The 11,251-nt window shown below is 47.2% G+C and overlaps 1 protein-coding gene across 2 annotated transcripts in view; it reads left to right on the top strand.

Moving 5' to 3' along the window:
* Positions 1-1,485: 1,485 nt before the first annotated feature.
* Hivep3 (HIVEP zinc finger 3) overlaps positions 1,486-11,251 on the top strand; it is a 420,584-nt gene continuing 410,818 nt past the window's right edge. For both annotated transcript variants that reach the window (XM_041651429.1, XM_041651423.1), the window contains exon 1: positions 1,486-1,553. The gene's annotated coding sequence lies outside the window, so the exon portion shown is untranslated. The remainder of the gene's footprint in view (positions 1,554-11,251) is intronic.

Below are 11,251 nucleotides of genomic sequence, written 5' to 3'. Positions count from 1 at the left end.
TGCATGAGAACAGCCCTATAGCTGAATACCTGGTTCACAGTGAGCGGACCATTTGGGAAGGATTAAGAGGTGTTGCTTTATTGGAGGAGGTGTGTCACTGGGGGGCAAGCTTTGAGGTGTCAAAAGCTCTGCCATTCCCAATAGCTCTCTCTGTCTGGTGCTTGTGGATCAGGGTATTGGCCTACCTGGTGGTCATGGACTCACCTTCTGAACCATAAGCCCCCAATAAATTCTCTCTCTCTCTCTTCTATAAGCTGCCTGGTCATAGTGTCTTACCACAGCAACAGAAAAATAACAAGACCTTTCTGCTGCTGCCATAACACTTGAGATAAACAACTTCAAAGACCTAAATTTTTCTTTTGGCTCATGGTTTGGGTCTGTTATGAGGCCACTGATCATGGCAGGCAGAGGACTGAGAATGAGCCGCACAGGTCCCAGTATACACTTTAGGGAAGTCCCCAGAGGCCTTACTTTCTTCTGTAACGCCCAGCTACTGAAGGTTGCATCTCTTTCCAATAGCACCATCAGCTGGGGACCAAGCCTTCAATACAGGGCGTGTTTAGGCTCCAAACCATAATGAGAAAAACTCTATCCATTTAGTAGTCCCCTCTCAATCTCCCCTTCTCTGCCCATGGAAAACTCTAGTCTGTTTCGTGTCTCTATGGATTTGCCTCTTCTGGACGTTACACACAAACAGAACCATACCCAGTGGAGTCTTTTGTGACTGGTATGCGTTTAAGGTTCATCCTTTTTATCATCAAGCACTTGAACAAACCAAAATTTGCTTAAGGATCACCTTATCAACCCACAGTTCTTTTCTTGTTAACCCCTTTTCTTGTTAACGTGCTGCTGGGAACATCTGCATCTAAGTGTTTTGTATAGACATTCTCTTGAACATCTATCTAGGAGAGAATTGCTGGGTATCTATTGATTTTTGTAGGGTGTCACATGATCTTGTTTACACACTGAGCTAGGGAGCCTGGGAGGTGCTGGGAGCGAGCGAGGCTATTTCCTTCAGCGTTTCTCACTCTGATTGGCAGGATCCTATCACTCACGCTAACCTGGCTTCCCCGGGACACTTGCTGACCATGGAGCGGATCCGAAGTGTGGAGCTGGGTCCCTCGCCTGACTGGTTTAGGGTCTCCTCTACTCAGGGATGGTCTCTTCACGCAGACTCCTTCACTGCTTCTCCAGTAGTAGAGGGCTCAAAACCAATCCAGCAGAGGAAGAAGAGAAGCAAGCAGCATTCAGCTCCAAGACCGCCAGCACTGGCTAGTGTTCTGCCCTCTGAGCTTCCGCGCAAGCGCGGCATCCCAACCCCCAGCGAGGAGGCGGGGAGTGGGCGGGGCTGGCGTCCTCCAGGCCAATCGAAAGCGAGCGCCCCCGCCCTCGGCGCGCTGTGGACCGAGCTTGACCCCGGTCGAGAACTGGGGGGCGTGGCCGTGGAGGGGGCGTGGTTGCGGGCTGGAGGCGGGTCCTGGGGCTGTCAGTCGGCGCCCGCCGCCGCTGCTGCTCGCACGCCGGGCCTCCGGAGCCGCCTCAGCCCTGCACAGGTAAGGCCGCCGAGCTGCTGCGCCGTGGCGTCTCTGGGGACCGCTGTCCGCGGGCCGTGTCAGCGCCGCGCCACCCAGGGGGCGGGTCCACGGCCTCCCCTCCCCCACGACGCCCCTCGGACCCTGACTGTCCGCACGCTTGCGGGGATGCGGGGTGGGGGCTTTGCTCTCACACCTGTCCCCTCGTTGCGCTGGCGGGCAGTTCTTGGAGACCCCGCGCAACCCCAGGCGGGGAAAGTTTGTTGACATCCGAGCGCCGCGGGGAGCGGGCGGCTGAGCCGCGGGGATGCGCCTTGGGCAGCAGCGCGGCCGTGGCCTGGGTGGCCCGCGTGGCTCGGGTCCAGAAGTCCTGCAGAGAGCCGCGCGGGGTCCGAGGCTGCTGCGGGGAGCGGGTCTCCGCGTTAGCCCGGGTCTCAGCGCTCTGCCCCCTCCTCGTGTTTTAGCGTTGACATTTAGACGCGGTGTGCGATTTTACTTCGCTTTTTCCTAATACCTCATGTTTGTGAGGTGCCTTGCCAGGCCTGATTAGTTAATTAACAAGGTGGGAAAAGCAAGATAGACCCTGATATGAATGGTCAGTGCCTTTAGCAACTCCTTAAAATCCGCTTAGAGTACTGGCGGTAAGAGAGGTTTTTGGCCAAGGACAGCCCCGGAGTCTTCTGGTTGCTCCAGAGGGCTTAGGTACTCCGTGCAACGCTGTCCCTATGTATGGAGGCTCTAAGGTCTAAGGAAAGCTCTCCAGTTTTCTAAACATAAGCAGAGGAGGAAATGGACGCTGAGGAAGCAGTCTACCAAAAAACAGAGGTTCAAGTAAGTTTGGCCCCGTGTCTGCTACCAGGTTACCCGTCCTGAGCAGAAAACCTCTCCTCTTCCTCCTCCCTCTCTGCCTTCCCAGGAGGGTTGTATCCACACGGTAGGCACAACTGATTCCCCTTTCAGCCTGAAGACCTCTTGTTACCTGTACTATTACCGACCCGCCTAGGGACATCCTCTCAAAAAGGCTTAATTAACACTTTCATCTGCCCATTAAGCAGTGGACCTTGAAATCCTTTGTAATCAGGCGCTGTTGTAGTACCGAATCTTTAATAATACCTAATTCATTTTAATAGTGTTTCTATAATAACCTTTCTATTAGTATGCCAGCCTTGCAACACCAGGACTGTGTTAGAAGCAGCAATTTACTAGAAATATTGTCACAGCAAAAAAAAAATCTCTCTAACAGATTTGCAACCCACGTTACTTAGATAATTACTGCTAGGGGGCATAAGTTATTTTTCTTTTTAATATTTGGTGCAGTAGGTGTTACAGTGGTTTTGATCTCTAAGGTCTTTCTGAGGTTGTTTGTCCCAGTAGAAATGGTGTCAGCCACTATGAAACTTGATTTATTTTTTGATAGAAATCATATGAGTTCCATGTTCCATACTGATACCTTTTTGGGCAAGACTCTAAGCTAATATCATTTGGCTTTGTTTTTCTGACTTATATCAAAACGAAGATTTTTAAAAACATATTTAGAGGGGTCTATTAAAGCCCCATTGATGTTGATGGCATATTTTATTATTAAAACATAACCTGTGGTGGTCTATGTAAACCCCATGATTTCCCTGCTGAGAAGGTTCAACTGGTACCCCACATTTCAGACAAGGTGTCTGAGGCCCGTTGTTTAATTCAGGTCGGACAATGAAGTTACAGATTCTAGCACTGGTAGCCTGAGTTCAGAGTCCAAGGCTAGCCAGTGTGTGGTCGTGCCTCTCCAGACTCCTATTTCCACGGGTATTGATTTCTCCTTGCTGTTCACACAGTGTCCCATTCTGCACCACAGGGAGGAAGTGGGTACTTCCCAGCATCGCATCAGCACCCGGGTAGGAGTTCTTTTTTTTTTTTTTTAAAGATTTATTTATTTATTATATGTGCAACATTCTGCCTCCATATATGCCCGCACGCCAGAGGAGGGCGCCAGATCTCATTACAGATGGTTGTGAACCACCATGTGGTTGCTGGGAATTGAACTCAGGACCTCTGGAAGAAGAGTCAGTGCTCTTAACCACTGAGCCATCTCTCCAGCCCCTCGGGTAGGAGTTCTTATGACGTTCTCCATTCTATGATCTTGAGACCAAACATCATCTTCCTCCCTTCCATCGCTTCGCGCATGGGATAGCAGTCAAGGAAGCAGATAAGTTAGCTATCCTTAATCCTGGGAGCTGGAGCGATGAGTTAGTACACACAGACCTGAATGTCCTCTTTCTTAAGCGAGCGGAAGATCCAGTACGAATGGTTAATATGTATGTGGATGAGGAACAAGAACTGGAAGGCTATACAGTGGAAGAGAGGCTTCGCTTTGTAAAGCATTGTTTTTTTTTAAAAAAAATTATATTTATTTACTTATTTTGTGTGTGTGTGTGGAAGAGAGTGAGGACAAGATTCTCACCTTTCACCACATGGGTCCTAGGCATTGAATGTAGGTCATGAGACTCAGTGCAACTGCCTTAGAGCCATCACACTGGCCCACGTTGTTACTTTTATAATAATAACCCAAAGAGCAGTAAAGCCAGAAGAGAGTTAATTCTATAGATTTGGGATAGCATGTGTGGTACTGTGTAAGAGGCATCTGTGAGGAACCCTTGGCATTGGCATCATTTTGCAGGAGACAGATGATGCCAGGACCTAAACTACAGACCAGTGGGTTCCCAGAATCATGGTATATAGGTTTTGGAGGATATGTTAAAAGCCATTTAGGAGGCTGGGGAGATGACTTAGTGGGCAAAGTACTTGGTGTGCAAACATGAAGACCGGAGTTCAGATGTTCACATAAAACAAGGATGTGTGCCATGACCACTGGGGTGCAGACATGTGAATCCTGGGGCTCTTGGCCAGGGCTGGGAATGTAGCTTAGTGATAGAATGCTTGCCTGACGTGCACGAGGAGCCAAGCTAAGTTTCCAGTGCCACAAAAGAGTGATAGAAAGATATAGAGTGATGTCTCTATCTCTGTCTGTCTGTCTGTCTGCCTGTCTGCCTGCCTGCCTGCCTGCCTGCGTGCCTGTCTGCCTGTTCTAGTTTGAGGGATGGGAAATTGTGGTTTGTGCTCTTGAAAGACACTCTGTTGTCAGTGTAAATGAAAAGGGGATTAGAGGAGAGATGCTAAGCCAGGGAGACATTAGGAAGCCAAGGCTAGAATCCAGGATGTGGTAATCTAGGATGAGACATACGGTGGCATAGGGTGGATCTAGAAGAAATAGACCCCAGATGACAAGCCATGCACACAGCGACTGCCTGCCCATAACATCAGGAATACGAGAGGACAGGCTTGCCAGATCCACTGATGGAGTTGACAAGTTCCAGAAGCCATTCTGCATGTGTATCCCCAAAGCTATGTGTTGGGGTGAGGCTAATGAAAAGCCTCTACAGAAGATATGTTTCTTTCTTCACGTGAAGGGAGGGTACCACTTAGTTTGAGTGGGAAACTCCCTCTGTGTAGTGAAGAAACCTTGGTATCCCCCGTGGGGGCTGCTGTCTCTGATGCTGGCTGGCTGTTGTACTTCTTGGCTAAGCCAATACTGGTTATTCTAGCCTCTGAAGTGTGGAGGTGGCAGAGAGTAGGCCCTGAACCAGAGCAACGGTCTCACTACCCCATTTAATGACGGAGGAAGTAGGCGTGAAGAGTCTGGGTGTAAAGGCTATTATTATTATTATTATTATTATTATTATTATTATTATTTTGATGTTATTGCCCAGAGAAGGAGTAGAGATATGACTGTTTTGAAGTGGAACCATTAGAACACATTGGCAATTTTTTTTTTCCTGATTTGGTTGGAGAATGTTCTTGTGGGGACTCTGTCCTCCAGCGACCCTCTTAAACCTGTGCTGGAGAGCCGGTGTGCGTCATGGCCTGTGCTGGGAAAGCCGCCGGGGAGCTTGTCTTTCCAGCTGAAACTCAGATTGTGTGGTGCTCCACGAGGCTGGGTGAGATGTTTGGATGACCACACTGACTGGAAAACAGGATAATGTGGGGGAAGCAAATGAGATTTGCACAGGAAACCACAAAGACAGAGGATACAGTTGGGAATGCTGAGTTCACTTTTCTCTTGGTACTTTACATATTTCTGGCTTAGAATGCAATGTTTCTTAAATCTTCATATTTATAAATTCATATGTTGAAATATATTGTCTAATTATGTGGGAACAAACAGTATAAATCTCTCTTTCTGTCCCCCCTCCTTCCCCTCTCTCTCTCTGCTCAAAGACTTCGGTCTTGCTTTTTCAATCTCGGTTAGACTGGTGTTTGTCCACAACTTCTGATTTTGTCCCTCCCCCTCCCCCATTTGGTAATATCCAGATACATGGTTGGCTGTTACAGCTAGGAATGGTCTATATGCCTCCTGGCAGTTAGTGGGTAGAGACCAGAGATGCTGCTGAACATTCTAGGACACACAGCACCATGTTTTCCCCACCACGAAGAACCATGCAGCCCAACATGTCATAGTCTTAAAGGTGGAGAACATCACGATATGTGATTATGCAGATTCTCATCAGGAGCAAGCTGAGGTTAAGGGAAGAGGAAGGGGAAGAAAACAAAGTGTTTCTTTCCCTCTTTGGAGTGTCACATCTGAAATCCAGAAGGAGACCCAGCTAAGTGAGCTGCCACCGGGGAGCTCTCTCAATAGCTTGATTGCTCAACTCTGTAGTTTGGAACAGGAAGTGGAGGCCCTTGCAGCAGCAAGAGGCTGGGAGGGGGGGATGATTTGTGGAGGCATTCGGGTTTATATGCTGGGAAGAGCTGCTGGGTCCCATCAGAACGAGCTTTTAAAGTTCTAGGCGAGTTTTCAAAGCTTGTCTTGTTGAAGACATCGAGTGTGGTGCTTGGAAGATACAGTCTCTCCTGTGGCAGTGCATGGCCTTGTGAAAGGCTGTGGACCTGAAGGCCCGTGTACTTTCTGGATTGCCCAGAGAAGACAGCCAGCAGCATTAGTTTGTTTTCAGGTTGATTTGTCCTCTCCCCACTTCCCCTTCACAACCATTTTTAATTATAGAAAATGTTAAACATATAAAAGTTGAGAACATAGTGTAAATCCTGTCTGTATACTGTCCATCTTTAGTGATTGTCACTTACTGACTAATTGTGATCTTCATACCATGTCCAAATGTCCCCTCTCGCTTTCCTGGTCTTGGGGATCAAACCACAGGTCTTGCACATACTAGACAAGCTCTTCCATTGGGCTACATCCCTAGACTATTTTATCCTCCCCCCTTTTCTTAAATGTGGATAGAGAGTAAAAAGCTTCTAGTCCTCTGCTTGGGCAGTCAAGGAGATAGTAGTTTTGGATTCTTCAGTCTCCCTAGAGGAAAGCCAATGAGGGAACATGCCACAGTTAGACGAGCCACGAGGGCCTGACTGTAATAGGAATAGGCTAGGTAAATTAGGCATGGGGCTGTGGGGGTGGGGCTTGGCTCTTCTTGGTGAGTGAGCACAAGCTGTCAGGGACAGTTCATTTCTTTTGAATCCCCTGGCTAGAGAAGCTTACCTGGAATGCTCTCCTGGCAGAATCCCACGTAAGGATCTAGCCACAGAGGCTTGTGTTTCTGGAGACAGCTTAGATATGGTCTCCTTCCTGTTTCACTCTGGGCATGCATGGGTGGAGAACGCTGAGTGTTCAGGACAGCCTCTGGCTCCCTTCCGATGGCTTTGCATGGAGCAGCTCCTCTCTAGAAACATAAGCTGGAGAGGCAGGCACTTCATAGTCTGAGAGGCCCTTTGTGGCAGTCACTCTGTCCTTGCATCTGCAGCAGAGGAAGGCCTCCTCCTGCAGCCTCAATAGCCCACCCCTTGCAACGACAGCCAGCTCTGCAGTTTACTTTGCATTCCAGCTTGCTTTTCTCAGCAGCGTCTCCCTAACCTGAAGAGCCATTGGTTTAGGCCATCAGGGCCGTGGCATGCCTTTACTTGACCCAGCGTGGTGTTGTAATCTACACGTAAAAATGGCTTCAAGAGTTGAGAGAGTTCTTGAATAATCATTTAATTAATGTCTATGAATTTTAATTAGTATGGGTTTCTACAGACCTTGACCTCCCAGACCAAGTTCATGAGCAGTTATATTGGCATGGAGACCTGGGTCCCTGCAGAGCTGTGTTTTCTGTTCTTACTTTGTTTACTGAATGCAATTACCCTCTCCTCATTCCACAGAAGGTCGTGTGGTGTTAGCTTGCCATGAACACTCTGTGTAGTGTGGTTCTTAGCCCTTCATGTCTGGGGCAAAGCGGCTTGTCTGCTTATTTTCTAGTGTCTGGTCTGTGCCAGGGTCACATGCCAACCTCATTACTTACATTGACTCTAACCTTTAGATGTTTTCTAGGTAGGAATCAGGATTCCCATTTTATAGATGGGCAAACCGAGGAAGGTTTAAGAAGGCTCAGGGTGTAGCACTGGACCTTAACAGATGCTTTGACTATAAATCCCAGGTGATTCCCACACAGCCCTTCTCACCCTCACAGCTCAAGTTGGTGGGAGACTGACAGGTTGGTGGGGAGATGGAGGCAAGTGCCATGGAGGGGGACTGAGAGTTATGTTTACTGAAGTAATGAAATCTTCACACTGAGGCCCCTGGGAAACATTGCTTTTGAGTGTGGCAAATTGCCTACGTCCTGTTTTAGAGCAGACTATATAAAGCAGAAGTTGCACAGGAGTAGCCCTGAGCCAGGTTCGGTCAGCAGATGTGTTTTTATATAGTTGATAGAGTTTTTCTTAATCACAAAATTGCATTAGTTGTCATCGTGTAGAGTGTGAAAGTGGGAGCCTTGGCCTTTCTCAGGCACCAGGTCTGCAATCCTGTCCAGAACCGCCTAGCAGCTGCTGTCGCTGGGTACAGCGAGGTCTCCACTCTGCCCTTGCCACCTATTTATGCTACCTGCCAGGACTCTCAAAGTGTCTGAGCGGGGCCGCCCTGACGGAAGTTATGCACTCTCTCAGCCAGGGCCAGAGGTCTGTCAGAGGGTTGGAGTGAGCAGACGGCAGAGGTGGTGCCTGACCTCAGCAGCTCTTGGTCTTAGGAAGTACCAGCAAAGTTGTATTTGTTGAGGTAGGAAGTACACCTGACATTAAAGCTTTATCCCTTTGCAACACTGAGAACTAAGGTGCATACAGCTTGAGGAAGAAACCCTTTTGGGTATAATTAGGATCAGAGAACAAAAGAGAGACTGCAGAATGAGTGACAGACGAGCCGCCATGTTTGTAGGGAGCACTATGTTTGTGGGAAGAGGAGAGCCTTTGGACTCTGAAGCAGCTCATCCAGAAGTGTCCTAGGCGTTCACATGCCAGGAGGAACCTCATCCTAATGCCATGGCTGGGTGGGAGAACAGTTTGTTCAGTAACAGTGAAGAAAACAAACTTATAGGCTGTTTGAATCAAAATTGCAATGGAAACATTAAAATGTTTCATGCACCATTAAAACTAAAAAAAAAGTTTTTGATTAAAGTGCCAGCAAGTTGGGAAGATGAAGAATGACCAGACCGAAGCCTGTGGTAGAGTGTGACCTGGGGAGTTGCGTGCGCATGAGCACAACTCAAGCTACTTTTGCCCTCAGAACCACTGCGGATCTGCATACAGACTTTGGTTTCGCCAGTCTTGAAGGACAATGGACTCTGCAGTTAAAGGACATGGCTTGCCTAAGAGAAGAGAATCACTCGGACACCAGCTGTGTTTGAGTGGAACTCCTGAGGACCAAGGTGAACCAGGAGCTAAAACCATGTCACCCCGTTCCCTAGGGACAGATGAAAAGATTGCCTTGGTAATGAGCAGAGCAATGGAGAGACAGGAAGGTGCCCTGGGGTCACTGGGCAGCTTTTCCACAGGCTTCAAGGTGATTTTTAACTTGTCCAACTGGATAGAAGCCTAGATACCCAGAAGAATGAATGATAAGTGTTCTCTAAAGGAAGGTATCTTTTCTTTCTTCCTGTCTTTTTTAACTTTCTGAGGTTACTGAGCTATATAATCAGAAGTAATAAGCCATTCAAAAATCCCATACATATTGAGATAAAAAACAACTGATAAGAACGAATAGCTTCACAGGTTCTTTATGTCTTATGAATACATAGAAGAAGAAGAAGAACTTGGACTTAGGTTTTGAGAAGCTTACTAATGTCTTCAGCAAGTGAGGAGCAGTTGACAGTGGCTTGGAATCAGTAAATGGGCCAATGCATTGAAAAGAGTTTTCTGAAGAGGAAATACGAATGGTCAAGAAATATTTCTTAAAATGTTGAACATCAATAGGTGTCAGGTAAATGTGAATTAATACGACTTTGAGATTCCTTCTCACCCTGGTTAGAATGGCTGTCACCAGCAAATGTGACAACAAACATTGGTGAGGATGTGGGAGAAAGGGGAACCATTACTCACTATCCATGAAAGTGTAAGTCAGTGGTTATCAGCATGTGGGTCACAACCCCTGGGGGGTTGTCAAATGACCCTTTCACAGGGGTCACCTAAGACAACTGGAAAACACGGATATTTCTATTATGATTCATAACAGTAGCAAAATTACAGTTATGAAGTCGAATGAAAATAATTTTATGGTCAGGGTCACAGCATTAGGAAGAACCTCTTGTGTAAATGATGCAGCCACTGTGGAAATTGGTATAGAGACTCTTTAAAAAGAAATCTGAAAATAGAACTAGCATGTGACCTAGCTACACCATTCTTGGAGATACACCCAAAGGACTCTGTCCTACCGTAGGATGCCTACTCATCCATGTTTATTGCCACTCTAGTCACTATAAGGGAATAGGATTAGCATTTTCCATACATGAAGCCTACACCACAGTGGACTGATATCTGCAGCAGAAATAGCTGACAAGATAAAAATCTATGTGCAGCTGGGCGGTGGTGGCGCACGCCTTTAATCCCAGCACTTTGGAGGCAGAGGCAGGCGGATCTCTGTGAGTTCGAGGCCAGCCTGGTCTACAAGAGCTAGTTCCAGGACAGGAACCAAAAAACTACGGAGAAACCCTGTCTCGAAAAAAAAAAATCTACGTGCAGAGAAGACACTTCAAGAAAGATGGGAACATTTCCCAGCACTGCACTGGAGGCAACCTTACTGAGAGATTCCAGATAGATGCTAAGGGTTTTTAAATATGTAGATTAGTGTTGATGCAGATGAATACTGAAGTGAAAAAAAGAAATTTTTATATTTTACTACCTAAACTCTGTAGACTTGAAAGTGAGTAAAAAAAAAATAGCTTGGAAGAGGTTTAGGATCCATCACAAAGGGATTTCTGGTTTACCCAGGAGATGGTGACAAATAAGAAATAGTTCTGGGTGGCTCGAAGATGCTTTTTGTGTAGCGTACACACACAAACCACAGGGTCACATTTAAATGCCATTTGAAACCTGTCAGGGGAAAAGACTTGACGTGGATGTTCAAGGAGGGTAGCTTCATGCAAAGAAGAGAAAGAGGAAGAAAGCATTCCAGGTGAGGTACATGGAGTGAGCATGGTTTGTAGGAGAGTAAGGGGTTAGGGATCCAGGCAGTATGGCCAGAGTTAGAGGAGACAGATTAGTAGAATCTTTAAGGACAAATATGAGGGTCAGGAGAGATGGCTCCATGGTTAGGAGTGATACTGCTCTTGCAGAGAACCCATGTTTGGCTCCCAGTACTCATATTAGGGGAGAATCTTACAAGTGCCTATAACTCCAGCTCCAGGGGATCT

Source organism: Microtus oregoni, unplaced genomic scaffold (assembly GCF_018167655.1).
Source record: "Microtus oregoni isolate MIOR12 unplaced genomic scaffold, Mior012 000005F_ref0000423, whole genome shotgun sequence".
NCBI lineage: Eukaryota > Metazoa > Chordata > Mammalia > Rodentia > Cricetidae > Microtus > Microtus oregoni.
The sequence above is the reverse complement of the archived record's forward strand: the minus strand, read 5'-3'. Positions and strand labels throughout refer to the sequence as shown.